At 35.2% G+C, this 26,980-nt stretch overlaps 1 long non-coding RNA gene across 2 annotated transcripts; it reads right to left on the bottom strand.

Annotated features, from left to right (window-relative positions):
* Positions 1 to 11,568: 11,568 nt before the first annotated feature.
* On the bottom strand, positions 11,569 to 21,345 carry LOC118761406. 2 transcript variants are annotated; one of them, XR_004997353.1, is made up of 3 exons: positions 21,333 to 21,345; positions 15,007 to 15,009; positions 11,569 to 11,733 (listed from the first exon to the last, which is right to left on the bottom strand). It is a non-coding gene; the product is annotated as an uncharacterized LOC118761406 (long non-coding RNA). The 2 variants fall into 2 exon arrangements; XR_004997354.1 differs by lacking the exon at positions 21,333 to 21,345 and adding an exon at positions 19,726 to 19,753.
* Between the last annotated feature and the right edge of the window lie 5,635 nt (positions 21,346 to 26,980).

The raw sequence follows: 26,980 nt of genomic DNA, 5'->3' as shown, positions 1-26,980 counted from the left end.
TAGTAACTCATATAGACGTAAATTGTTAAAAAACAAAAGTACATCAGTAGGAGACAAAAGGCGTCCAGCTTCGGCGGATTGCATGTCTAGAAGACATACTGTCTCAGGACGAATTTTGCAGTTAATTAGGCGTCCAACGATCTCTTTGATTTAAGTATGATGTATAATTTGCTATAACGAAGAAACTAGTGTTCGTATCCTGAAATTCTTCTTTCTGGACTCTAATAACTTCTGGAAATAATGCCTCTTTTAGTCTTTTACTCTTTTACTTGTTTCAGTCATTTGACTGTAGCCATGCTGGAGCACCGCCTTTATTCGAGCACATCAACCCCAGGACTTATTCTTGTAAGCCTACTACTTATTCTATAGAGGTCTTTTGCCGAACGGCGAAGTTACGGGGGACATAAACACACCAGCATCGGTTGTCAAGCGATGTTGGGCGGACAAACATAGACACACAAACATATACACACATATACATATATATATATTTCACTCGTGAATTTCATTACAAACAACATGGACCATATTTCTTCTTAAGAAAAAATATATTTTCATATAAATTAAACATTATATCATGAATAGCGATTGCGAAACCGGTCGATACATTAAAAATTATACTATAACAATCTAAGTGTCCGTATTTTCCTATTTTAATTTCTTATATACATTACAATGCACCACGTGGGGACAACCGAAATTCCTCTTTTCTGTTACCACTATATATATATATATATACATACAACGGGCTTCTTTCAGCTTACGTCTACCAAATTCACTTACAAGGCTTTGGTTGGCCCGATGCTATAGTAGAAGACACTTGCCCAAGGTGCCATGCAGTGGGACTGAACTCGGCACCATGTAGATCGTAAGCAAGCTACTTATCACGCACCCACTCCGACGCTTATAAAAACATTAAGAGTAAAGCCTGTTCTATGTTATGCATTGTACCAGTATCAGAAGTTAGAAAGTCGACCTCGGCGAAATTTGAACTCAAAACATAAAGATAGACGAAATACCTATTTATTTACTGCCCATACGTGGCTACACAGAGAGGGGACAAACAAGGACAGACAAATAGATTAAGTCTACTATATCGACCCCAGTGCGTAACTGGTACTTAATTCATCGACCCCGAAAGGATGAAAGGCAAAGTCGACCTCGGCGGAATTTGAACTCAGAACGTAGCGGCAGACGAAATACCTATTGCTTTACTACCCGCAAATGGCTAAACACAAAGGGGTCAAACAAGAACATATAAAGGTATTAAGTCGATTTCATCGACCCCAGTGCGTAACTGGAACTTAATTTATCGACCTTGTAAGGATGAAAGGCAAAGTCGACCTCGGCGGAATTTGAACTCAAAACGTAAAGATAGACGAAATACTGCTAAGTATTTCGCCTGACGCGTTAACGTTTCTGCCAGATGACCACCTGTGTATAAACCATTTTAATTTCATTAAACAGGACCATTTGTTCACTGTCCTTTAAATCCCGACAAGTTCGCCTTTACCTATGAGAAACACTGGCTTCACGCATCAGTGTTGTTGTGTCCCCCCATCTATTGTCTCTATTGTCAAGTTTATTTACATCTATTCCACGGGTATATGACGCATTTTCGCACAGCTGTTTTGGGTTGGGCAATCCGATTCGAACTTATTTTATTTCAAACGCTTTCTTCTCTGGTCATTATGGCATCGAGAAAATATTTTCATTCCAGGTCAAAACTAACTTGAAATAACAACTACTGGATATAGTGTAACTTTCTGCTTCCCTTTCTATCGTCCTCTCTTTGTTCGTGTTTGCGAACATACGTTTTTAAGTCCATGAAAAGAGAAAGAACATTTATATCAATGGTTTCAATTGGTAAGTTGTATTGTATAATTCCTATCAATCTCTCTCTCTCTCTCTCTCTATCTATCTATATGTCTGTCTGTATGTCTGTGTGTCTGTGTGTCTATCTGTGTGCTTCTGTCTGTCTATTATCCAACTTTATGCATTTATGTATGTGGCGTAGGAGTGGCTGTGTGGTAAGTAGCTTGCTTACGAACTACATGGTTCCGGGTTTAGTCCCACTGCGTGGCACCTTGGGCAAGTGTCTTCTGCTATAGACTCGGGCCAACCAAAGCCTTGTAAGTGGATTTAGTAGACGGAAACTGAAAGAAGCCCGTCCTATATATGTATATATATATATATATGTGTGGGTGTGTGTGTGTGTGTGTGTGTGTGTGTGTGTGTGTGTGTGTGTGTGTGTATGTATGTGTGTGCGTCTATCTCCCCAACATCACTTGACAACCGATGCTGGTGTGTTTATGTCCCCGAAACTTAGTGGTTCGGCAAAAAAGACGGATAGAATAAGTACTAGGCTTACAAAGAATAAGTCCTGGGTAGATTTGTTTGACTAAAGGTGGTGCTCCAGCATGGCCGCAGTCAAATGACTGAAACAAAATAAAAGAATAATAGAATATATAGGAAACTAGTCGGTTAGAAAATCTCTGCTTGAGATCGAAGCAGTATATGGACCAAATAGTATTGGTAATGAGTACTTTCATGTGGCTGTCCTCTAAGAAACGACGACACTGCCATTAAAAATCAGTGATTGTATGACACTGTATTTTCTGTAAACTACAAGGAAGATAAACTGCTTCACTGCCTGGCAACGATTTCCCACTATAGAGGAGATCCAATATACCTCAAAACCACGTGGTTTGGTGGTCTTGTAGCAATTGTGACAGGAGTTATCTCCCGCTTGTACTAAATACGAGTGCAAGAAGCGCACTGAATAAAGCTGCTGCAGGAGACGTCGTTCTACGATTAAATGGTTGTCGCTTAGAGGATAGCCATATTAAAGTGGCCATAAGCAATACTTACATATATCTGTATATAAAATTTGCTCCCTAATCCAGTGGTCTTGTCGTATGTTGGATCTATTTTACTAACAGAGATTCGTGTCTACAGCTGCTCGTTGAGAGCAAAATATTGTTTAAGGGATGAACAGTCAAAAGAACTCTGCAGACATTGCTGAATTTTGATACCGTTGCATTGCATCTTCATGGCAAATATTTTAAGGTTAGATATTTGCGTGGTTCACACTTTCAGGTCGCATGAGAATTCAGTGAAAATGTCGTTCGGCCGAAAGGACGACTGACCAACTAGTAATATAAAATAGTGTACAAAACGTCCATAAATTGTCATTAAAATTACCACAAATGGCGGATCTCATTAATCGCTTGCAACAAACGGTCCCTCCATGGAATCGTTCTCAGGCTTGTAACAAGACTCTGTTTGCCTATGTTTTCCAATAAAATTTGCTGAGTTACTATTATGTTCCATTTTCCCAGAGAGTTTTTACAAATGGTATAGGTAGTCTATGAACACCTAGTATGTGTATGAATGTATGTGTGTGCGTATGTGTTTATGCATGTATATATAAATGCATGTATGTATCTCTCTCTCTCTCTCTCTCTATATATATATATATATATATATACATGCATCTATATATATATATATATATATATATATATATATATATATATATATATAATATATATATACATATATATATGTGTGTGTTTGTGTGAGTGTCTGTGTATGAGTGTTTGAATGTATATAAGTGTGTGTGTATGGTCCATAGTAACTTGGCTGGGGTCTATTTTCGGAGGCATTGCAGTGATGTTTCTATCTGACAATATCTTTCAGGCGAATCCCGAAGTTGATTTATTTCGTCTTTTCTTTGTTTCAAGAACATGAGTGAAGCCTTACAGAAACTAAGGGCGGAGTTATCCTTATTCCCATTCTATATAAGGAAATTTTGGTTGAGTTGCATTTTCAAACAAATACAATCAAATAATTTCTTAGAGAGAATGAGAGAGAGGAAAAGTGACATTCGGTCGAAGGAGAGCAAATTTGTGCATATACACACAAGCAAACAAACAAATGCACACACATGCATATTAAACTTACCTATATGTATGTATGCATGTATGTATTTATGTATGCATTTGGCTATGGATGCATGTAAGTATGTATGTACGCATCTATCTATCTATCTATCTATCTATCTATCTATCTATCTATCTATCTATCTATCTATCTATCTATCTATCTATCTATCTATCTATCTATCTATCTATCTATCTATCTATCTTTCTCTCTCTCTCTCTCTCTATCTATCTATCTATCCATCCATCTATCTATCTATCTATCCCTCCACTTCTCTCGCTACATATATATATAATATATATATATATATATATATATGTATATATATGCACAAATGTATAAATGTATAATATATATATATGCACAAATGTATATATATATATATATATATTATATATATATATACAGATATATGTATACATATATATACATATGTATATATATACAGACACATATATACATGTATATATAAATATACATATACATATATGTACACACATAAATATACATATATATATACACACATGTACGCGTATATTAACATTGCTGTTGAATTTGCCCATGTGCTAGAACGGTATGCATTCAGGGAATGCAACAAATAAAAGAAAATATATTATAGGTATAAAATAACATAAAAAGAAATATATATATATATATGTGTATGTATGCATAATAAACCTTTTAGCCAAATGCATAACACATCATATCTGAAACAAAATATGAAATAACAATGACATCCCCACAGAAAAAAATCACTCTAGCAACAGAGCACTCTCCTGGTGGTAATGTTTCCCATAAAATATAGTTACATCCATTATATATATATATGTATATATATTCTTTTATTCTTTTACTGGAGCACCTCACTGAAGGGTTTTAGTTGAAGAAATCGACCTCATTAATTATCTTTTCTAAGCTAAGTGTTTACACTATCGTTCTGCTTTCGCTGAACCGCTAAGATACGAGGACGTAAACACACCAACACCAGTTGTCGAAGTGTGATAGGAGGAAAAGCACATACTCAAAGAAACACGCACGCACACACACACATATGCGACGGGTCTCTTTCAGTTTCCCTCTACCAAATCAACCCACAAGGCTTTGGTCGTCCCAAGGCTGTATTAGAAGTCACTCGTCGTAGGTGCCACGCAGTGGGACTGAACCTGGAACCATGTGGTTTGGAAGCAAGCCTTTCTTTTATTCTTTCATTTGTTTTAGTCATTTGACTGTGGCCATGCCTGAGCACCACCTTTATTCGATCAAATCGAGCCCATAGTTTATTCTTTGTAATCCTAGAACTTATTCTATCGCTCTCTTTTGCCGAACCGCTATGTAACGGGCACGTAAACACACCAACCGATGGTGGTGGGGAAACATAGATACGACGGGCTTCTTTCAGTTTTCGTCTACCAAATCCTCTCTCAATGGTTTGGTCGGCCATGGGCTATAGTAGAAGACACTTCCTCAAGGTATCTCGCAGTGGGACTGAACCCAGAACCATGTGCTTTCGAAGCAAGGCGCAGGCATGTCTGTATGTTTAACAAGCTCGATTTTCTACTATTGTGGAGCACATTGGGCCAGTGCTCTGAACTATGACCGTAGTCTGATTAATGGCTTATGTATGAAAATGGTATGGCAGTGAGCTGGCAGAATCGTTAGCACGCTGGCCGAAATGCTAAGTGGTATTTCGTCTGCTGTTATGTCTGAGTTCAAATTCCGCAGAGGTCGACTTTGCCTTTCATCCTTTCGGGGTCGAATAAATAAGTACCAGTTACGCACCAGGATCGATGTAATCGACTTAATCCATCTGTCCTTGTTTGTCCCCTCTATATTTAGTCCCGTGTAGTCAAAGTATGAATTGCCTACATATAAAATACATTTTTCTATCTATTTACTCTATTTTTTTCACCTTAGATTTTTAACATGATAAATGTATTATAGATAGACACCTGATCCTACTTTTTAAGTTTCAAATTTAGTTAACGGAGTTTCTTCTATAAGAAGAATCATGATTTTATTTCTTTAAGAAATATTGTTTAATTCTATTTATTTATTTATCTATTATTATAATAATACAATCTATATTGCTGCTACAAATTTATTGAAACAAATGATACATGTTCTTTATGACTTGGGAAATTGAAAGTAAATCTATATATTCCAACGTAAACGCCGGTGGCTTCAACAAGTTTCCTCAAACGGCCTGGGATGGAATGAACAACTTTCTGAAGGACTTCGTCTGAGATATCATTGAGAAATTCCTGAATCCGTGTCTCCAAGTCCTCCAGTGTTCGAGGTTTTGTCACGTACACCTTTTTGCAACCCCATAGCTAAAAATCACTCGGAGTAAGATCTGGACTTCTTGGACTGCTAAAATTCCGCGATCACACTCTTCAGGTTTTAGATCCTGAATATAAAGGGTTTTCTACGGACGAAAATTCAATTCTTTAGTCAACACTGTAAGTATTGTGTGTCTTGTGAGTCCACTTTCGCGAGTTGCTTGACCTGTTGATTTTTGCGTCTGCTATTAAAAATTTCCTGCAATGTGGCCATGTTTTCCACTGATTGGGATGTTATTGGATGGCCACATCTTTTTGCACTGTTCACTGAGCTCGTGGTCATCAGCTTTGCTTGACAACTTTTTACTGTCGCTGGACGTAGTGTTGCATGCTTAAATTCCCATGCACACTACAATCTCTGAAACAAAAGAATGGAATTCCACACTTCATAGCGTGTTGCTATCTTAGCTCCCTCCTAGACAGTCAAGCGACCGGCCATCTGGAAAATAAGAAATAAGAGAATGAGGAGATAAACAATCTCCTTTCGTGTTTTCTTTTTAAAAAATGTTTTCGTCATAACTTCTGTGATATAAAAAATTCTATAAGCAATTTCTAATGCCTAGTTAGTTTCCATCAATCCTGTATATTTCTCCATATCTGTCTGTATGTTTCCGACACCACAGTCATGTTTGGGAAGTTCGTCTATTTAATTATTCTAATTTTCTCAACCAGTGAAGTGTTTTTTCTAGATCATAACTTAAATGAAGAGGTTTAGAAAGACAGAAACATGTTTGGAGTTGTTTATTGTGCTTACCAAACATCAGAGTCAATGCCCACTCTATATCCACATCTAACGTTCAATGAATTTGCATCGCATTCTTTCATTTGTACTGCTGATACTTAATTGTCATTAGAAACAGTTGTTCCTCTTTCTATTACGCTTTTAATTTGAATTGAAGAATTACCTGTGTCTTTGCTAGGAATATTCCATACGTGAGCACCGAGTTCAGGACATACATGCACATACCCACGAAAAACACAAATAGACATATACACACAAATGCACACAGACACCCACGCACTCACACACACATACATATATGTATGTTTCTCTCTCACACTCTCTCCCGATCTCTCTATCTATCTCTCTCTTTCTCTCTATTGCGATCTCTCTCTCCATATATATATATATACATAAATATTTATATTAATCTGTTGTGTCTCAAAATGTTTGTCTATTGCACTGATATATCTATGTATAATTGAATATGTATATATATATATATATTCAAAAATACAAGGAATGGCCATAATAGGACATTCGACTCACTAGAAAGAGCAGCCAAACTCAAACCGCTAATAGTTGTAATTCTGAAATTGAATGAGAAATAAAAAAACGTTTACCCCTTTCATCTCTGGACTATGCATAGTAGCGGCAATATTTGGTAAACAAATTAATTAAATTAAATTAAATTTATTTACAGCTGGCGTGCCTCGTCAGCAGAGAAGCCAAGGACGAGTATATATCCACGAGGCGATAGTAGGGAAGCCTCCAGTCTATATGCTATAAATTTTCAAAATCTACCGCAAAAGCTGCTGATTTAATTTCAAAATTAGTCAAAAAATCATTAATTAATAAATATAAGGGTAGCAAAAAATTCTAGAAAAAATTCTCCGCTACCAGCGTTCCAACGAGAAAGAAAAGATAGTCAAAGACTATATAATATACATTCAAAAATATAAGGAATGGCCATAATAGGACATTCGACTCACTAGAAAGAGCAGCCAAACTCAAACCGCTAATAGTTGTAATTCTGAAATTGAAAGAGAAATAAAAACGTTTACCCCTTTCATCTCTGGACTATGCATGGTAGCGGAGAATTTTTTGCCACCCTTATATTTATTAATTAATGATTTTTTGGCTAATTTTGAAATTAAATCAGCAGTTTATATTTGCTGCTGAGAAAACCGCGCGATTGCGGTAGATTTTGAAAATTTATAGCATATAGACTGGAGGCTTCCCTACCATCGCCTCGTGGATATATACTCGTCCTTGGCTTCTCTGCTGACGAGGCACGCCAGCTGTAAATAAATTTAATTTAACTTAATTAATCTCTGGACTATGTAGAGTTTCGGCAAAATTTGGTAAACAAATTAATTAAGTTAAATTAAATTTATTTACAGCTGGCGTGCCTCGTCAGCAGAGAAGCCAAGGACGAGTATATATCCACGAGGCGATGGTAGGGAAGCCTCCAGTCTATATGCTATAAATTTTCAAAATCTACCGCAATCGCGCGGTTTTCTCAGCAGCAAATATAAACTGCTGATTTAATTTCAAAATTAGCCAAAAAATCATTAATTAATAAATATAAGGGTGGCAAAAAATTCTAGAAAAAATTCTCCGCTACTATGCATAGTCCAGAGATGAAAGGGGTAAACGTTTTTATTTCTCTTTCAATTTCAGAATTACAACTATTAGCGGTTTGAGTTTGGCTGCTCTTTCTAGTGAGTCGAATGTCCTATTATGGCCATTCCTTATATTTTTAAATGTATATTATATAGTCTTTGACTATCTTTTCTCTCTCGCTGGACCGCTGGTAGCGGAGAATTTTTCTAGACTTTTTTGCTACCCTTATATATATTAATATATATATATATATATATATATATATATTATATATATATATATATATATATATATATATATATATATATATATATATATATATATATATATATATATATACATACATACATATATACACGTATATATGTATGTACAGTTCTAGAAAGAGTAATGACTACTTGATCAACGATTAACATTTAAATATGTTTAATATTTAATCATTCAATGTCTGTTAAATACCATCCTAAGCAATATAGTACTCTGCTTATTCACATATTGTACATAGAGTATAAATGAGAAATTAATAGAGGAAAACATAATGAGTTATGTTTTATTAAAATACAAACTATAAAGTGTTTATATATGAATCGTATTTACTTATTAATCTGGTTATTATATTTTTAACATCCAAAACATTTATTATCAGAGAAAAATGGTTAAAGTTTTGAAATCTCGGCTACATTTTTGTTAGTTTAATCATGGCCTATTTTGATTTTGATGAAGCAATTAGAATCAAACTTGTTTAACAGCAAGCCATTTAGTGTACGAAACGAAATTACGATTGTAAGCGATTTTACTAGTCCATATGAGCTGAAGTGTGCTTTCACAGATGGAAAATCCATAACAGGTAATGACGAATCAGAGGATAAACTAAGGGATGGGGTGAGGGTCAAACTAACAGACTCCCCCCTGCTTTCTACAAATATAAGAGTCGCCGTAATGGTTTATACGCAATGCATTCCTCTCCGATTAAAAGAAAAAGGTATAAAATATGTAAGGTCATAAACAATGTCGACAGCAAATATGGTTCTTCTGCAATGCATAACAATATTTTAAGTTAATTTCGATGATACAACTTAGGCCTGCTGTAAAGCAAGTGAAAATTTAGCTTTAATTTCTGCGATACTTGTGCGTAAAAAATAGCCGAATAAATACGTCACTTAGTGGGATTTTAATAAAACTTCATACATGCATTATCTCATAATTGATTTATAAAACATTTTTGCCTTGTCTATACTTTACTGAGTCAAATGATGATATTTTGGATATTTATTTTCTTCGCTGGTGACAGCATGTTTCATCATGTATTGAGTTCTACATCAAAAAAATCAAAAGCAAAAAAGCACTAACAAAATGTTAAAACACCTCCAAAGAACATTAACATAGGCAGCAAAACACTGTTTAATAAACAAGTACGAGGTTATATTTCAACCCCAAATGAGTGATTAAAAAAAATTCATAAAGATGCTATTTCTGAGTGTATACATATATTCTAACGCTTGGAATTATTAATGGCAGAATGATCAAAAACCGGTTCAGATTTCTAGGGAAATTAATTTGAACGCAGTGATAGCGAATATTTAGTATGGACAAATAAACATTAATATTCTTATAGGGATGTGGTGGAAGCAAGGCATAAAATATCAGTGTTGCAGCAAATAGCAATGTGTTTGCTCGGTAAACAGATGGTAATTTGTTAAATTCCTGTTTGTGTTTTCGTTGTGTTTTCGTTGTTGATGTTAATGTTTACATCAGGCTAGGTGTAATTTGAGAGAGATTTCATCACTATTTCTAACATATTGTTCGACGTTTACACTTTTATGACGGTATGAACTGTCATATGGAAACTTTTATACATACATCGAGACGCGCAAAAACATTATACGCATATATATACACATACACATACACAGACATATATTCATGTATGATTTGCTTGCATTACTTACTAATTATAAATCGCTTACATTTATCTACACATTTTTCATTCTTCTAACATCTATGTCATTTCATCATTTCTACGAGGATACACGAAGAAGATATATGAATATATAAATGTTAAAAGGCCTAAAAGAAAGTGATTATGTGATCGCCGTTATACTTCACGCAAAACTATATTCGAATTATAATAATCAGAGCTGATGCCACTTTATATGTTTTGGTTTCATCAAATCGCTAATTTCATGAAGTTAATACTCAATGTTAATTCATATATTGAAGGCGGCGAACTGGCAGAAACGTTAGCAAGCTAGGCGAAATGTTTAGCGCTATTTCGTCTGCGCTACGTTCTGAGTTCAAATTCCACCGAGGTCGACATTACCTTTCATTCTTTCGGAGTCGATTAAATAAGTATCGGTTACGCACTGGAGTCGATATAATCGACATAATCCGCTTGTCTGTTCTTGTTTGTCTTCTCTGTGTTTAGCCCCTTGTGGGTAGTAGAGAAATAGGTATTTCGTCTGACATTACGTTCTGAGTTCAAATTCCGCCGAGGTTGACTTTGCCTTTCATCCTTTCGGGGTCGATAAATTAAGTTCCAGTTACGCAGTGGGGTCGATGTAAACGAGTTAATCCCTTTGTCTGACCTTGTTTGTCCCCTCTATATTTAGCCCCTTTTCGCCAATAAAGAAATAAGAAATGTTGCACGCCGGCCGAAATATTTAGCAGTATTTCGTCTCAATCTCCATAAACTAAGTACCATTTCCGTCATGGTGTCGATCTAATTGACTGCACCCCCCCCCCATAATAAAAAAAAATTCGGACATTGTGCCTAGATTAGAAAAGAATGGTAATGCATAAATGCAGAATTAAATTGAACCGACGAAAGTCTCTCAGTATGAATTTACGCATGTATGTATCCATATATGATTGTTATTGCTTTATTGCCCACAAGGGGCTAAACATAGAGGGGACAAACAAGGACAGACAAACGGATTAAGTCGACTACATCGACCTCAGTGCGTAATTGGTACTTAATTTATCGACCCCGAAAGAATGAAAGGCAAAGTCGACCTCGGCGGAATTTGAACTCAGTACGTAAAGGCGGACGAAATACCGCTAGGCTTTTCGCTCGGCGTACTAATGTTTATGCCAGCTCGCCGCCTTTACGCCTTTAGCTTGTATATATGCACATATGTGTATGTGTGCGTGTGTGCGCATACGTTTGACTGTGTGTATATTTATGAATATGTATATATATAGTGTACACACACATGTATGTACGTACAATTCATTTATATTTAAATGCATATATAGTTACATGTGTAAATGCTTATATACATATATACTTCCGTATGGTAGGCGATGTGTCCATCTGCCTCTTCGACGCTCGAAGTCCATAATGTCCTTCATCACATATAAAGTTCGAATCGTCTGGTGCAGTTGGTACTTAACACCTAAACACGATTTTATTGTCTGAGGGTCGAGTTTACCGTTCATCCTTTCGAGATCGATAGGATAAATACCAGTCGAGCAGTCGGTTTGATGTAGTAGACTTACTATCTTCTCCGGAATCGTAGGCATTGTGCCAAATTTAAAGCAATATATATATATATATATATATATATATATATATATATATATATATATATATATATAATATATATATATACATATATATATCGACATTGCGAGGATAATCTGGTTCTTGACTTAGGATAGAGGGCTTCGAATGACCTGTCCTTGTTTCCTTTGTATCGTCTATATGGATGTGTTGTTGTCCCATTTTGCATTACTAGCTGTCCGGCAGTTTTCCGTTCTTGTCCCATTTTATATTTTATATATAAACATATACACATATATGTATATATATATAATATATTTTATTACACATATGTATATATATATATATAATATATATATATATATATATATATATATATATATACATATATATATACATATATACATACATATATATATATGCGTGTCCATATAAAGACACAGACATTCAGATACTCTCACACATGTCTAAGCTGATATATGTCGTTTGGAGGGATCTGCATAAAGGACTGTTGCATTTTGATTTAAAATCAATCAAATATTTACCATGTGTTTTGGTGTGTATATATATAGTATACTTGAAATATACCCGCACAAAGACATCCCTCCCTTTGTTGATACGATATATATATTTATGTATACATACATTTATATATATACATACATGTATATATACATACATATACATATATATATATACATCAATATATATATATATATATATATATATATATATATATATATACATACACATATATATATGTATATATACATATTTATATTTATACACACTCATATACTTTTATATATGTACATATACATATGTCCACATTTATGTACCGTTATATGAATATGCAATATATATAATTATACTATATACACAAGCATATATATGTCTTTATATATGTATGCATATACCGTATCTAGATATGCCTGTTTATATATATATATATATGTATGTATGTATATATAAATACATACATATATATATATATATACATATACATACATATATACATATACATTCATATACATATATATATATATATGTGTGTGTGTGTGCGCGCGTGTGTGTGTGTGTATGCTATATGGTTTAATTTGTCTGTTTTCCTGCGTTCGTTATTTCAGGTAAACATATATAAGAATCACCCAGAAGAATATTAATCGTGTAAATATATCTTGGTACAAATATCTTTGAAATAACCTATATGCCTTTCCATCTCATATCACGCGATATTATAATTACGTCTTCCTTGTAGTGAATAATATGAATTTACCGTTTGATTACTTTGACATCCTTGAACCCTGAAAGCAATTTAGCAGAATGATTGAATTACAATTTTTTTTTCTGTACTTCCTGTATACTTTCTCCTTTTATGTTTGTTATGATGTGAATTTAAAATCTCTGTATATGTGTATTAAAAATACATAACATAAAGATATTTATATAGTTATATATCCATTATGTATTTGAAGTGTATGTGATATAGACAACTTGAGCATTCACGAATAATCTTCTTATACAAAATATCATTAATACGAAATTCAAGCAACGTAACTGAAAACATCGCATAGGAATTGTTATTAAACTGTTTATATCATATAATATCAATTATTATTATTATTATCATTATTATTAATATTATTATTATTATTATTATTATTATTATTATTATTATTATTATTAATTATTATTATTATAATAATATAATAATAATAATAATAATAATAATTATAATTATAATAATAATGATAATAATAACAAGAATATTCATGCCCTGATGGAGTGCCAGACAGTGGCTCTCATGGCTTCTGATCTTAACTGATTGGAAGTGTTATGTACATTGTTTTGTCTTGGTATAAAAGATGGGCTACAGCAAATATTCTGCTCAATACCACAGATTTACTTGTCAGTTGTTTGACCTTAACCAGTTGACCAGATCCCTTAGTGGCTGACGATATGTGCATCTCTGATCACGAGCAGAAGTAGTGGGGGAGCATCATAGCCATGTGTTGAGAGGGATTCTTTTGGGTTTGAATAATTCACCTCAGGAAACATGGGTGTTTCGTTCAACATCCTTAAACAACCCTTATCCAGGGACCTTTTGAGCGGGATGGGTAACTCGACCATAAGAAAATTCTAACTGGGCCCCAACTACAAGTTCATGTGCTGTTTATCTTGATATGATATCACCATGTCGCGCACATATGGTTGTGATGCATGTGCGTTGTGTACCCTTAGACTGGTAGTCATGATGGATATACAAGGCTTTGATGGCATGCACTGTTCTCTTTCTCTAAATGATAATAATAATAACAACAACAATAATAATAATAATAATAATAATAATATATAATAATAATAATAATAATAATAATAATATAATAATAATAATAAAATAATAATAATATAATAATAATAATAATAATAATAATAATAATAATAATAATAAATAATAATAAGAAGAAGAAGAAGAAGAAGAAGAAGAAGAAGAAGAAGAGGAGCGCCAGCCTTGATAACGGCTGGACGTGTTCCTCGCTGCTCTGACAATTCAGTAGCCGAAAGCCATAGACACACTAATATGACCTAGTGGGACAACGGGGGAAAATAACTCTCAAAGACTGGAATAACTACAATATCCTGTGAGTATTTAAAATTCTCTTCAAAATAAGTTAAGAAATTTACAAATTTACATATCTACAGTTTTCAAACACACAAACGATCAGCTTTAAAAACTTTACTATCCATAACTGACTGCCTTGAATACTTATCCTTCCCTCTGTAACATCCCCCTTTTTTTTTCTTCTTTCTAAAAACATCACGCCTTTCTTTGTGTGGAGTTACAAAAGACTATCTTTGATAAATCTTTAAACTTTCTATGAAAATTTGACTTTTCTTTACTTCCTACCTGAATATTCAAATATAAATGTAAACATATACGTTTTATTGCATCTGTTCTCACTAACTGGACATACAAATATCTCTAGAAAAGTTAACTTCAATCTCTATAGTATTACCTTTATTTCTCCCTGTCTACCCGAAATATACAAAGACTTTTATTGCAATAACACAAACGCACATGGAAAAAAAATAATGATACTAATTATAGATTCTCTTTGGTCGAACACAACTTCTTTATTCACAAATAATACGGAACAGAGTAACTCGGCCCTTCCTTAATTTTTCTTAATGTTCGCTGCTAGTAGTAGTAGACATTTGAAGTTTTTTTGATCGATAGGACCCCATCCCACCTAAAAAAAAAATTACATTAGCCACACTTACTACTACTACTACTACTACTACTGGTGCTGTGGCTACTACTGCTACTACTACTGCTGCTGCTATTGATACTACTACTACTACTGCTAATACTACTACTACTGCTGCTGCCGATACAACTACGGCCACTACTACTGCTGCTGCTGTTGCTGCTACTACTGCTGCAGCTAACACCGCTGCGACTACTGCTGGTACTACCACTGCTGCTGCTTTTGTTGCTGCTGTCATTACTATTGCTACTACCACTGCCGCTGCTGCTGCTACAACTACTGGGGCTGCTGCTGCTAATGATGATAAATGAGGCCCCTGTATGAAGATTAGTGGTAATTTTTTTTTTTTTTAAATGAAAACTTAATAATTTAACTTTACTTGAAAAGAACATTTCTAACAGTACACCGAATCGCTTGTCCAATAGTTATACAGGAAGCGCGCCTGTCAGGAGGCTGCCAGCCTGATGGCGAAACATTTTCAAATGGCAGAATATCTTCCCTGAATACAAACCTGGAAGGTCACTTAAACGGGATTTGTCCCAAATTAAGCCCCCAAAGTTCACCACCACAACGACCAAAAAATCAAAAAAGTACAAGAACTAAATGGAACTGGGAAGAATATAAAGTAGTAATATATGCTAGCAGACCAAACCTGGATGAAAACAGATCAGCCAGGAAAGAAATAACGAAGCTGAGTGGAGGAATGTTGGACCACAAGCGTTGACTGAAAGGCGAGCATCTGCCGAAACAACTCAAGATCCTGAAGAAAAAGGAATATATAATGACCCTAGAAAAAACATCCCGGAAAATGATGTCGAAACAGAATTTGAAGACCACATGTTTGTTGAACAACGCAGAAAATCTATCATTGAAATAAAGCAAGAAGTTCTGAATGAGCTTGCAGTTGTAGGCCATACAACTATGGAACCACTCCATAAACTCTCAAATGCACACCAACATAAAACACAAATAAAAATTGGCAACTGCGTGACACAAGAAATCATACACCAACTAAAACCCGATCTTAATAAATTAAATGAAATTATTTATTCTGTCGCTAAGGTAATCGAAAGACGCTGTTTAACACCCAAAAAGCCAACAGTACCAAATTCGAAAACAAATCAAACTGGAAGAGTAGAATTGAAGCTGAAATTGAATCATTGCGAAGAGAGATATCAATATTAACCGAGCTAATCTCTGGAAATGATGTAAGACCAAGAAAAGGCAGGAAGATTGTGAGAAAATATGGACATTCAACAAGAGAAGAACTAATGTCAGCGAAAGAAACACTTAAACAAAAAGTTCAAGCAAAAGCTCAGAGAATACGCAGATTTGAGAAAAGAATCAAATTCTACAAACAAAATAAGATGTTCAAATCCAATGCCAAATCATTTTACAGGGAAATAGGGAAAGAAAAAATAACCATTGAAAATCCACCCCTAATGGAAGAAGTTGAAATCTTTTGGAAGGGTATCTGGAGTGATGAGAAACCATACAATGAAAATGCAGAGTGGATCAAACGCACCCAAGATGATTACAAAAATCTACAAGAACAGGTATGGGAAGACATCTCAATCGCCAACCTAAGGAGGGCACTAACGAAGGCTCATAAGTGGAAATCCCCTGGTATTGATAGAGTACCAAATTTCTGGCTCTCATCACTCGTCCGCACACAAAATGTTAGTAATACTATTTAAAAGTATTATGAAAGACCCGAAAAAAAACCCCAACCCATTGGATGGCAAATGGTATTGCTTACCTCCTCCCTACAAATAACAAAACGAAAGAACCAAAAAAACTACCGGCCTATTACATGTTTATCTACCACCTATAAGATTTTGACATCTATTCTAGTAGAGAAAACATATAAGTTTATGGAAGAGAATAACCTCTTTCCCACTGAACAAAAAGGATGCAGACGAGGCTCATACGGATGCAAAGATCAGCTCCTAATTAATCGCATGATCCTTGAGAACTGCAATAAAAAGCGCAGAAATCTCAGCTCTTTATGGATTGATTACAAAAAAGCCTTTGACAGCATACCGCATTCGTGGATTCTCAAATCGCTGGATATTTTCAAAATTTCTCCTGTGATTTCAGATTTTTTAATGCATAATATGTCACTATGGAACACGAAGCTCCAATTATATCATTCTAATGGAGTATTGCACTCAAACAACATTAGCATAAACTGTGGAATTTTCCAAGGTGACTCACTTTCACCACTAATTTTCTGCATAGCACTAATACCACTCTCAAGTGAACTGAATAGAACAGGATATGGCTACAAAATTGACAACAAGAAAATAAGCCATCTATTTTATATGGATGATTTAAAGCTATATGGCAAAATTGATGAAGAGCTTGAAGGATTATTAAATACCGTGAAAGGATTCAGTGATGATATCGGGATGAGGTTTTCCCTTGAAAAGTGTACCAAAGCCACTTTTAAGAAAGGGAAATTGGTAAAGTCTAGTTCAATCGAATTAGATGTCGAAACAGTAATAAAGGAACTTGAGCAGGAACAAACCTATAAATACCTAGGAATAAATGAAGGCTCGGGTATCCAGCATGCAAGCATGAAAGAGAAGGTTAGGAAAGAATGTTATAGAAGAGTTCGAGCAGTCCTGAAGTCTGAGCTGAATGCATATAATAAGGTGTTAGCCATAAATTCCTTAGCAGTACCAGTTGTTCTTTATAGCTTCAATGTGCTTAACTGGAATACCAGTGAAATAATGAAAATTGACAGAAAATTCCGCAAGCTACTGACATGTAATAAGATGCACCATCCGAAGGCAGACGCGGATCGCCTTTACCTTCCCAGAGCTCAAGGAGGTCGAGGTTTGATCCAGCTTGAACTTACATGCAAAACCACCACAATCGGACTGGCCAAATACCTTGAAGCAACCAATGATTGGATGATAAAACTTGTTGAAAAACATGAAAGACCGAAAAAACTTCACTCTATTCTCAAAGAGAGCAAAACATTCGCTGCTGATCTCTTAGATACCCATCAGATTGAGCAGGCTGAAGGAAATGCGCCAACTGCAGCTGCAAAGAAAATAAGATTTATTGCAAAAACAAAAGCACATGAAAATTTAGCTAGCAGATGGGAACAGAAACCTCTCCATGGCAAGTATGTGGCCCGTAGCAAACAAGCAGATGTCAACCAGAAACACACGCACCAATGGTTACGAAGCTCAGGGCTAAAAGCAGAGAGTGAAGGTTTCATATTAGCTGCTCAAGACCAAAGCTTATTAACCCGGAACTACCAAGCCAATGTGATAAAAAATGGAGCTGACCCAAAATGCCGATTCTGTAACGATGAGATTGAAACAATAGACCACCTAATCTCAGGGTGTAGTGTCTTAGCACCTGCAGAATATAGAGCAAGACATGACAGAGTCGGCCAATATTTACATTGGACAATATGTCGGTATTATAAAATCAAAACCGCTGACAAATGGTATAAACACCATCCTGAAGCCGTGACTGAGGGAGAAAATGTGTCGATTCTATGGGACGTCCCCATACAGACCGACAAAACTATAAAAGCTAATAAACTGGATATTATTATAAAAGATCAGACAAAAAAGAAGTGTTTATTAATTGACATGAGTATCCCTTGCGATCACAATATAGCGGCGAAAGAATTTGACAAGATTAGTGAATATAAAGACCTGCCAGTGATTGTAGGATCTCTAGGAATGATAAAAAAAAGGTACTGAAACCTATTTGAAAATGATTCCAGGCCTAACATCCCTACAGGAAGTGCAAAAAATCGTATTAACTGGAACGGCTCATGTACTAAGAAGAGCACTATCGCTGTGAAAACAACATCCATCCATGAATTTATTTATTTATTAATTTTTAAATACATATTTTATCTGTGAATTTGCGTGTGTCAACTGAGAATGCATATATGAGCTTCTCTACTCTAGGTGTACGGAAAACACTCGGCGAGAAACGGAAGAAAATTTGAAGAAAGAAGGAAAAAACATAATAATAATAATAATAATAATAATAATAATAATAATAATATAATAATAATATTCAGGGACCGTTCGAGTGGGATGGGCTACTCAGCCTGAAGAAAATTCTAACTGGGCCCCACCTGCAAGGTCATGTGCTGTTTATCTTGATATGAGATCACCATGTCGTGCACATATGGTTGTGATGCATGTGCCTGGTGTACCTTATCAGACGGGTAGTCATGATGGGTATATTGGGCTTCGTATATTTTACCCCAGTGTCACTTTGATGGCATGAACTGCTCTCTCACTCAATAATAATAATAATAATAATAATAATAATAACAATAACAATAACAACAACAACAACAACAATAACAATAGCAATAATAATAATAATAATAATAATAATAATAGAAACAAGATGACCGTACATGATCATAGAGCACAAAATAAACAAGCGACGGAAGGTCATATATTTTGCAGAATCGATAGAGTAGAAGATGAAAAAAATTGAGAAATATCAGGATTTAGCCAGAGAACTGAGGAGACTGTGGAATACCGAGACAACAATTATTTCTGTGGCGTTCGGTGCACTTGGCACAACACCCAACATGCTACCTAAAAGATAGAAAGAGAATCCTTATATTCTGTGAAAATCTTAAGAAGAATTCTTGGGTGTTAGGGGTCCTGTCACCTGGGTCCTGGGATTGAATAATTAACGTCTGCAAAGATGGGTGTTTCTTTCAACAACTGCAAAGAACATTTAGTCAGGAACCGTTTGAGCGGTATGGGCTACTAGACCTTAAGAAAATTCTAACAGGGCTCCACCTGTAGGGTGATGCGCTGTTTATCTTGATACATACATACATACATACATACATACTTACATATATACTTATATATGTATATATATATATATATATATATATATATATATATACACACACACACGTATATATATATATATCAGCACGCGCGCGAATTTCCCTCTGTGTTTGTGTCCCCAGCACCACTTTCAACCGGTGTTGGCATGTTTGCGTCTTCGTAAATTAGTGGGTAGGGAAAAGAGACCGACACAATAAGTACCAGGGGTTGATTCATTCGGCTAAAACCTCAAAGAGGTTTAGAGGCTTAGCCGCATTCTAATGAATGAAATATGTAAAATGATAATAATAACCCTTCTATTGTAGCCACAAGACCTAACATATGGTGAGAGGGGGATAGTCACTTACATTTCATTGGTACTTAATTTATCGACCGCGAAAGAATGAAAAGCAAAATTAATCTCGGCGAAATTTGGAGCCAGAACGTGAAGACGGAACAAATACCTATTTCTTTACTACCCACAAGGGGCTAAACACAGAGGGGACAAACAAGGTCAAACAAACGGATTAAGTCGATTATATCGACCCCAGTGCGTAACTGGTACTTATTTAATCGACCTCGAAAGGATGAAAGGCAAAGTCGACCTCGGGGAATTTGAACTCAGAACGTAGCGGCAGACAAAATACCGCTAAGCATTCCACCCGGCATTCTAACCATTCTGCCAGCTCGGAGAACAACAACAACAGCTACAGCAATAAGGACAATAATAAGAATGATTTAAAGTTTTTACATTTGACGGATATTTGTCCTCTTCTTGTTTGTTGTTAACACAGCGTTTCGGCTGATATACCCTCCAAGCCTTCATCAGTTGCCTGGGGGAAATTTCGAACCTGGGTTCTCATTCCTAAGGTATTTTTCGATGTTATTATCATTATTATTATTATTATTATTATTATTATTATTATTATTATTATTATTATTATTATTGTTATTATTATTACTCAGGTCACTGCCCCGAATCGAAGTCGGAATCTTGCGGTTAGTAGCACACGCTCTTTAACAATACGCCATATGCACGTGGGCATATGGCATAATAATAATAATAATAATAATAATAATAATAATAATAACAATAACAACAACAATCTTTAGCTTATCCCTTAGTGTGTCTCTGACACAAAAACATAATATATAAATATATAAGAAGCATAAGCTATAAAGAAAATTATGATAAGTGAATTGGTGAAGTTGTTTTCTATCCTTTTGATAAGGACAAAGATGGTAGAAGCAAAGATCCAACCCACTAAACGAATACAAGGAAAGATTTTTTACTAATCATTCAATTAAGTTATCGCCTCATTTTAAGCTTTCTCAGATAGAGTATGATGGAACTCCTGCGCTGTCTCAAGTAGGTGCAGATAGCAAAATGAATACCTCTTAAGATTACATAGTGATATATATATATATATTTATATATATCTATATATATATATATAACCATATATATATATATATATATATATATATATATATATATATATTATATATATATATATAAACATCATAACAACGTTATCATAAAAATGACATCTCTCAAATCTCCAACGATATAATTCCTTGCAGATTACAAGGAGACTACAGTCGAGTACAGATAAAACATTGCCTAATTGCACTCTAACGTACGTTTAATTCGACTTGCTAGAAAAGACGAGGGAAGTCTCCTTCAAATTAATCTCAAATATTTTTTTCTTTGTTTTTACAGAGCAAAGAAATGCAGTTTGAGATAAATTTTGGTTAAATATATGACGATATGGTCACACTGGTCCACTATCCAATACCATTAAACACCATTGCTTCTATATTACTGACCGAGGTGTGATGAATAAACATACACAAACACAGACACACATATGCACAACATCATATATGTGTGCGCGTGTGTATATATATATATATATATATATACATGCATATAATAGGGATAACCACTAAGTGGACATCCAATATGCTAGAAGAAGATCACCTACGATCTAACTACAAAGAAAGAATGTTCTCTAGAGAAATTCAGCAAACACCAAAACATAATTTAAAATATTTAAATTTTAAATTATTTAAATTTTATATATATATATATCGAGAAGAGTGGTAAGACGACGTGGGTTCGGATCCCACTTCTGAGAAGAGTTTATATATATATATATATATACAAAAAGCAATAAAGATTCAAGTTAATTTAAATGAATTTACTTGAATATGGTACCTAACTTAGATGCACCAAAAAAAAACTATACTGTTTTAACAATACAGTAATGTGGGGTGATTATAAGCGAGAAAGAAGCAACAAGAATGGATAGGTTTTTAGTACAATCGTTTCATACAAGCCTGTCCTTGTATGAAACCATTGTACTAAAAACCTATCCATTCTTGTTGCTTCTTTCTCGCTTATATATATATAATATATATATATATATATATATAATATATATATATATATATATACATGTATGTATAAATATATATACATAAAGTAATCCCTCGAAATAGCGGGTATTACGTTCGAAAACCCCTTGGAATAGGTGCAGAAATCCGCGTGGTAGAAACAGTACTGTATATATTTTTTCATCGTTTTTATAATTTTTATATAATTTGTATCTATTTATTTTATTATAAATGCAAAACAGCACAGAGGAATCAACGTAAGACTAAATAACAAACCACGATAGGTGAGCCGCGATATGGTGAAAGATTATTGTATGTATATATATATATATATATTAATAAAAATGATGAAAATGGTAAAACAAACAAAAGAATGAAAAAGACCTCGATATTATATAAATAGAGGAATTTATCTGTAAATGTAATATGTGCCAAATATTCGGTACTAGCAGTATCGCCCGGCATTGCTCAGGTTTGTAAGGGAAATAACTATAAAGCATTTTTAGAGAGTTATAGCCCAAAAATAGCCAAAAAATGGAAAAAAATGATGGTAAATTTTTTTTTGAGATTTAAAAAAGGTGGTGTTGCGTCCCCTAGACAGTTTGTGGTTTGTGTTTCTGATTCTCGACCCCATGTCGAATTTATCGATTTTTTTCAGAACTGGGGGAACTTTTCAAAATTTTCGCTGCGTTAGTTTTGAATTATGACATTGGGCTATGTGTGTGTCAAGTGTCATCAGAATCGGTTGAAAGCCGTGGTCACGGTGAGGGTACAACCTGACAGACACACAGAAACACACACAGACAAACTGCCGTTTATATAGAGAGAGATGCCGGATAACTGAAGAGATAGCGGTGTGGATTTCCAGCCCGGCATCCGAAACTAGGATTTTTAGCATGGCTACCGAATAATTGTCACATATTACGTTTACAGATATATACATACACATATATATATATACATATAGTGAGAATTCATGAAAAAACGAAAGACGAAGACAGGTGGAAAACAAACATATGTATTAGTGTAACGCTCAGGAATTGAAAATGTCTTTTAAGTTTTGAGCCTACGCTCTTCTACAGAAAGGAATGCAGAAAGAATCAAGGAGAGAAAAAATGTGTGTAGTGGCTACCGGTCTATCATGGTGACTTATGAAGTTCAAAAGTTAAGACGTCGTGGTGTATTGCAAGAATCTCTTTGAACTATGTATATATAGTTCAAATTCGCAGAAAACAAAAGACGAAGGCAGGTGAAGGAACGAGAAGCATGTGTATTAGTTTAATGCTCGAGAAAAATGGAAAAGTCTTTGACGTCTACGCTCTTCAGCTGAAAAGATTAAGAGGAGAGACAACGGAAAGAGAACGAAAAACAAAAATACCGGAGAGAGAAAAAACGGCGTGGGAAAAATATGTGTAGGGACGAACGTTTGGAAATATACATATATGAGTGTGTGTGTGTGTGCGTGTGTGTATACATAGGTGGGTGGACAAAAAGAAAATGGCACACTTATATATATATATATATATATATATATATATATATATATATGTGTGTGTGTGTGTGTGTGTGTGTGTGGTGTGTGTGCGTGTGTGTTTATGTGTGCATATATGTGTATGTGTTTGTGTGTTTATCTCTGTGTGTATTTGTCTGCACTCAAACTTTACAGAACCTGTTTACGTAACTTAGCAAATCGCCAAATGCCACTGATTTAAGTACCGGATTTAAGAACTAAATACTGCGGTCGATTTGTTCGTCACGAATAATCTAGAGTTGTACCCCAGCATGGCCGCAGTGTAAAGACTGAGACAATCAAAACGTAAAAGACCGTTATCTACACTTCTATCGGACAGTGGTCTTGAGTAAAGAAATGAAACGGTAACCATAATGAAATATAAATGGACTGAAACACACTTTTACAGGTAATTGGAAGCATAAAGCTATAAGTAATTATTTACAAGCAACGTTATTTGTTATTGAGGACACCAACTCAGCAAGCCTCAGGCAATGCAGTCGCATTTGTATTACACATTGCAAAGATTCTACAAGCCAAAGTCTCAACAATTCGTTGTAATTTTGGGACGGTTCCAGTGATCTTGAGGGAATCGGAAAGTCTATTACATCGACACCAGAGCTCAAGTAATATTGATTTTTGAGACCCTGAAAGGACTAAAAGCAAAGTTAACCCCAGTGGAATTTGAAACCCGCCATTGCGGGCTGGTTGTGGAGTTCAGAAGATCTCTTTGTAAACCACATAATTTCAGGCTCAGTTCAAATGTGTGGTACTTTGGGCAAGTCTTTCGAACTATTCCCTGGACCAACCAATGCCTTATGAATCTATTTGGAATCAATTTGGAATACAGACACTGTGTGGAATCTCTATACTTATACGTGTACCCTTAAATAACGGTAGCAGTACCTTCTACGGAACAATGACTAAAACTTACGTCAACCAGTTCACTTCGCGGATCGTGATGAAACTGCACTGACAACAATTCACGGAAACCCTGTAAGTCATTGTAATATGCTATATATAACTATGAAAGAAATATGGTGGATGTACAAGCCTCCAAACTCTATATTATTGATCACTCCTACCCACCTTCTTCCCAGTTCATCGTCACCCCTCCATTGTAGCCCACCCCACACCTACACATTCCACCCCACCTTCATTATCTTTCCTTATCCCACCCCACCGTATCCCTTACACCTTCTCCCACAGACTCCACCTCTACCCCCACCTTCTGCCTACTCACATACCCCACATCTACCCCCACCCTCAGCCTAACCCACACCCACCCTGGCTTTCCCCACTCTCGCCCCCCACCTCTGAACATCCTCACACCACACCACACACCACTACACCATACCCCACCATGCAATACGTCACATCACAACATACCACCATGCACACATCAGCACTGACTACTTTCTAGACCCACCTACACATACACGTCAAGATCATCAGCCCTCTTCCACACGCACGTACAAACTCTCATATACACACACACGCGAACCTTGATTTTGTGATCACCACCAGTTTATTATCTCCCCTTCTCACTAGCTCTCCTGTGTGACCTGTCTGTCCATCATTCGCCATGATAGATCGCTAGCCAATACACATTTTTTATTTTCTCTCCTTGTTTCTTTCTGTGTTCCTTTCTGCTCGAAACGTTAAAGGCTTTCTCACTTCCCGAGCGTTAAACTAATACATCTGTTTGTTGTCTACACCAACTGTCTTCGTCTTTTGCTTTTATTTTGTGAATTCTCCCTATATATATATAAGTATATATATATATAATATATATATATATATATATATATATGTGATAAATAAAAATATATATGCATACATACAAACATATATGTACGTACCTACATCTACATGTATATATACATGCATATATAAATAATTATACGTGAGTATAGGACACCACAATAAGACGTAGAAATGGGAAAATCAAAAAAACAAAAAAGAAGAAAACGAAAAAACAAAAAAACAAGAAAACGAAAAAAACGGTTACAGGACGTGCTACACAAGGAAAAAACCCCCGTCATCAGCTGTCGCTAGTAGAGTCAAGCATGTTTCGAAAGCAGAGACAGAACACTAATCCACAAGGCTTCCTGCGAGAGAATTAAAATAAAATTCCAATGAGTACGAACACGAACAGGGCGTAACAATAAAACTGCAAAAAATAAAAATACATGTACAAAAAATACAAATAAATACAAGACGAGAAAGTAAAAAGAGAATACGATACAGGAAATCAAACACACAAGAGCACGAACGAAAAAGCCTTTTTTTCATGGCATAGACGAAGGATACTGTAGAAGCGCGTGGGAGGCAGTCTTTTCAGTAGTAAGTGTGTATATGTTTGTGTCTTTGTGTTTGCGTTTGTCTCCCAACCACTCAACATCTAGTGTTAAGTTTACATCCTCATAACATAGCCGTTAAACAGAAAATATATAAAATAAAAGAAGAACATGGTCTTGGGTCAATTTGTTCGACCAAACCCTTCTAGATTTTGCTTCAGCATGGCCGCCGTCCAATAAATGAAACAATATCAGAGAAAGAAAGAGAAACATTACTTTGTAGCAAACCCATATAAATCAATCAGGTATCGATAGCATGAAATCCGTTCTATCAATAATATTCTTATTGATAGCGCTATTAGAATATAGTAAAGACGGCGAGTTGGCAGAAAGGTTAGCACATCGGGCGTAGCCGTATTTCGTTTGGCGTCACGTTGTGGGTTCAAATTCCGCCCAGGTCGACTTTGATTTTCAAACTTTAGGGGTCGATTAAATATGTACCAGTTATGCACTGGGGTCGATGTAATCCG

This window comes from Octopus sinensis, unplaced genomic scaffold, assembly GCF_006345805.1.
Source record: "Octopus sinensis unplaced genomic scaffold, ASM634580v1 Contig13139, whole genome shotgun sequence".
Classification (NCBI taxonomy): domain Eukaryota; kingdom Metazoa; phylum Mollusca; class Cephalopoda; order Octopoda; family Octopodidae; genus Octopus; species Octopus sinensis.
The sequence above is the reverse complement of the archived record's forward strand: the minus strand, read 5'-3'. Positions and strand labels throughout refer to the sequence as shown.